We start from the raw sequence: 4,506 nt of genomic DNA on the forward strand, positions 1-4,506 counted from the left end.
TTCAACTCCCAATTGTGTTGAAAAGTATAAATGCAATACACTAACAAGATTAATGAATGTCAAAATTTATGAATAAAACCATACCAAGGCACATCACAATACAATTGCTCAATACAAATGATCAAATCTGGGAAGCAGAGAGATATATTATATATAATGGAAAAAGACAATCAGAGCAGATTTGTTTTTGGAAGGGATGCAAGCCAGAGAAGAGTAAGGCAAATGTAGAAGACAAAATAATGTCAACCTAAAATTCTTTACAAAGGGAAATTACCTTCAAATATAGGGCTGGAGAAATGGCTTAGTGGTTAAGGTGCTTGCCAGCAAAGCCTAAGGACCCAGGTTCAATTCCCCAGTACCCATGTAAGCCAGAGGCACAAGGTGGCATGTATGTCTGGAGTTTGTTAAAAGGAGAAAAAATGAAAAATAAAACCAACATAATGTGTTATCACTTCACATCCATTATGATGAATGTTACCCAAAACCTGGAAAATAAATTGTTGGCAAGGAAATAGAGAAATTGGAACCATTATGCCTTACTGCAGAGAATGCAAAATGCTGCAACCACTGTGCAAAACAGTTTGATGGCTGTTTATAAAGTTAGCCATAAAGGACTGCATGGTCCAGCAATTACAGTCCAGGATATATACTCAATTGAAAATAGAGTTCCACTGGAGAGATGACTCTGTAGTTACAGATGCTTGCTTGCAAAGGCTGCTGATCTAGGTTCAGTTCCGCAGTACCCATATAAAGCCAGATGTACAAAGTGGCACATGTATCTTGAATTCAGTTGCAGCAGTAAGAGACTCTGGTACAGGGGCTGGAGAGATGGCTTAGTGGTTAAGCGCTTGCCTGTGAAGCCTAAGGACCCCGGTTCGAGGCTCGATTCCCCAGGACTCAGGTTAGCCTGATGCACAAAGGGGCGCACGCGTCTGGAATTTGTTTGCAGAGGCTGGAAGCCCTGGCGTGCCCATTCTCTCTCTAACTGCCTCTTTCTCTTTCTGTCTGTCACTCTCAAATAAATAAATACAAATAAACAAATAGAAATTTTTTTAAAGAGACTCTGGTACACCCATCTATTCTGTCTCTCACCATCTCCCTCCCTTCCTCCCCCACCCTCTCTCTCTCTCTCTCTCTCTCTCTCTCTTGCCTAAGGTCAAACTCTGGCCTCCATACCCACACACATACAAGTACCCACATTTATACATATACATGCAAACCACATACATACATGCAAAAAGTTTAAAATGGTAACTTTTGTATTTTGTATATTTTATCACAATTTTCAAAACCATTGTGAAATATATCTTATTTGAATGATTAAATAGAGGTAGAGAGACAACTCAGGGTAAAGGTGCTTGCTGACAAAGTTGATGGTCCCAGTTTGACTCCCCAGTGCCCACGCAAAGCCAGAGGCACAAAGTGGCACATGAGTCTGGAGTTTGTTGGCAGTGGCAGAGGCCCTGGCACATCTATTCATTCATATTCTCTCTCTTTCTCTCTCTTCAATAAGTAAATAAATATTTTAAAAATTATTAAATAATTGAATGTGTAGTGCATGTCCATAATCTAGTACTTGGAAGATTATAAATTTGAGGCCAACCCGGAGTACAGCATGGGACTTGATCTCAAAATGGGGGGTAGGGTTGGGAAGATTGCTCAGTGGGGAAGAACATTTGCTGCCCAAGCATGAAGGCCTGAATTTGATTCCCAGCACCCACAAAAAAAAGCCGGTATGCCCATGTATATCTGTAACCCCAGCACTTAAGGCATGGAGATAGTAAGATCACTGAGGGTCCCTGGGTCAGCCACTCTGACTGAAAAACAAGGAGTTCCAGGTTCTGTGAGAGACCTGTGTCCCAGGGAAACAAGGTGGAAAAGTGACAGAACAGGTACCTGTACTTCCCCTGGCCTCTGCACATGTGTGCACACAGGACATACAGCTACACATACATGTATACAACACACACACCAAGAAAGAGGGGTGAAATAAAGTCTAACCATAACAAGTGTTGGCAGGGATGTAGAGAGAAACTTGAATTCTCCGCTGTACATCACTAATGTGTAAGTATGTTACAGCATTGGAAAACAGCTTGGCAATTTTGTACAAAGTTAAACGTATCTACTAGCATTTCTCTCCTAAGGTATCCTAAGAGAAATGAGAGCACATGTCCACAAAGATTGCTCAGTGGTTAAGGCGCTTGCCTGCAAAGCCTAAGGACCAGGGCTCAATTCCTCAGTGCCCATGTAAAGACAGATGCACAAGGTGGCGCGTGCATCTGAAGTTCATTTGCAGCGGATAGAGGCCCTGGCACATCTGTTCTCTCTACATCTGTCCACAAAGTCTTGTATACAAATGTTCACAGCAACTTTATGAAATGGCCCAAACCTTGAAACATGTGAAGTCCATCAACACAGGAATGAATAAGGAAATGGTAGTATCCCCATATAATGGAATATATTACTCAGCAATACAAAAAGACTGAGCTGTTTACATGTTTAATAACTGGGTGACTTTAAGTTAGACTGCCCAAGAAGCCAGACAAAAAGGTTTTAAACGATGTAGTATTTCATTGATATAAAATTTTAGAAAAGGCAAAGAAAGGTATGGTGACTAAGCAGCTCAGGGGTCGTCCAGTAGTTGCACGGGCTGTGGAAAGGGATAGGTGAGAGGGACTTGGAAGGAACACAGGAACCAGGAGTGCTGGCGCACCCCTGTAATGTGGCACGTGAGAAGCTGAGGCAGAAGGATCTCAGTGACTAAGGCTAGCCTGTGCTACCTACCAGTGGACCTGGAAGACTTTTGTAGGTAATGGAGAGATTCACTGAAGTGGCCATGGCAATGGTTTCATAATGCCAAATTTTATCAGATTGTATTATTTGGGCTGGAGGGAAGCCTTAACGCTTAAGACACTTGCTCGCAAAGCCTAACAACCTGGGTTTGATTCCCCAGTACGCACATGAAGACACATGCACAAAGAGGTGCATGCATCTGGAGTTTGTTGGCAGTGAGTGGCTGAAGGCGCTGGCATGCCCATTCTCTTTGTCTGTCTCTCTCCTTGCAAATAAATGAAAAAAACATTTAGCTGGGCATGGTGGCGCATGTCTTTAATCCCAGCACTCAGGAAGCTGGGGTAGGAGGATTGCTGCGTGTTCGAGGCCACCCTGAGACTACATAGTGAATTCCAGGTCAGTCTGGGCTACATTGAGACACCACCTCAAAAAGCCAAAATGAAAATATTTTTTTAATTGTATTATTTAAATATGTGATATTTATTGTATTTTTAGATACCTTTTTAAGGAGTTTTTTTCTCTTTTTAAATTTTTTAAAAAATATTTGATAGATAGAGAGAGAAAGAGAATAGACACTCCAGGGCCTCTAGTCACTGCAAATAAACTCCAGAAACATGTACCACCTTGTGCATCTGTCCTATGTGGGTACTGGGGAATCTGAACCTGGTTTCTTAGGCTTTGCAGGCAAGTGCCTTAACTACTAAGCCATCTCTCCAGCCCTTCAGTTATATCTTGATGAAGCTCTTAAAAACATTTTTTTTTTGAGGTTGGATATCGCTCTAACCCAGACTGACCTAGAATTCACAATGTAGACTCAGGCTGGCCTCGAACTCGCGGCTATCCTCCTACCTCTGTCTCCAGAGTGCTGGGATTAAGGGCATGCACCACCACACCCGCCTGACTTAAACACATTTTTAAAGAATGTGTGATAAGAGATATTTACAAAAGATGGCATAAAACAAACATATTTCCTGCTAGATTTCATTCTTGCACAGAGGCCATGCCATGCAATCGTCTCTGTATCATTCCAATTTTTGTGTATGTGCTGTCAAAGCGAGCAGTCCTACTAGATTTCACAATCCTGTTTTCTTTTGTCTTCAAAAGTATTTATTCCCTAAAGTCAAAGTTATGCTTTTAAAAATTTCCCAAGGGCTGGAGAGATGGCTTAGCGGTTAAGCGCTTGCCTGTGAAGCCTAAGGACCCTGGTTCAAGGCTCGGTTCCCCAGGTCCCACGTTAGCCAGATGCACAAGGGGGCGCATGCGTCTGGAGTTCGTTTGCAGAGGCTGGAAGCCCTGGCGCGCCCATTCTCTCTCTCTCCCTCTATCTGTCTTTCTCTCTGTGTCTGTCACTCTCAAATAAATAAATAAAAAATATGAACAAAAAATATTTTAAAAAAATTTCCCAAGACTCCAATGAGTTGTGCACATTACTGTCCTAGTTAGAATACACTAGATCAAGCTGCATCTGTAACAGCTGAAAGCAGGGCAGCTTAGTACCATCTGGATTTACTCCTTATGTTTATTCAGAGTGGCCTCTTTGTAGCCCAGGCTAATAAAGCCAGAACAGCCTAGAATGTATTGTCTCTTTGGCCCAAGCAGCTGGAAAAGACAAAACTAAAGAGCTGACTAACAACAACTCAATTTTCTGAACACTAAATTCTAAACATATTGATTAGCAAAAAACTAGTCACCTGGGCTGGAGGGATGGCTTAG

At 42.1% G+C, this 4,506-nt stretch overlaps 1 non-coding gene across 1 annotated transcript; it reads right to left on the reverse strand.

Annotated features, from left to right (window-relative positions):
* Positions 1-3,746: 3,746 nt before the first annotated feature.
* Positions 3,747-3,854, reverse strand: LOC123458351. Its single transcript, XR_006635620.1, has one exon. It is a non-coding gene; the product is annotated as a U6 spliceosomal RNA (small nuclear RNA).
* Positions 3,855-4,506: the final 652 nt, after the last annotated feature.

This window comes from Jaculus jaculus, chromosome 1, assembly GCF_020740685.1.
Source record: "Jaculus jaculus isolate mJacJac1 chromosome 1, mJacJac1.mat.Y.cur, whole genome shotgun sequence".
Classification (NCBI taxonomy): domain Eukaryota; kingdom Metazoa; phylum Chordata; class Mammalia; order Rodentia; family Dipodidae; genus Jaculus; species Jaculus jaculus.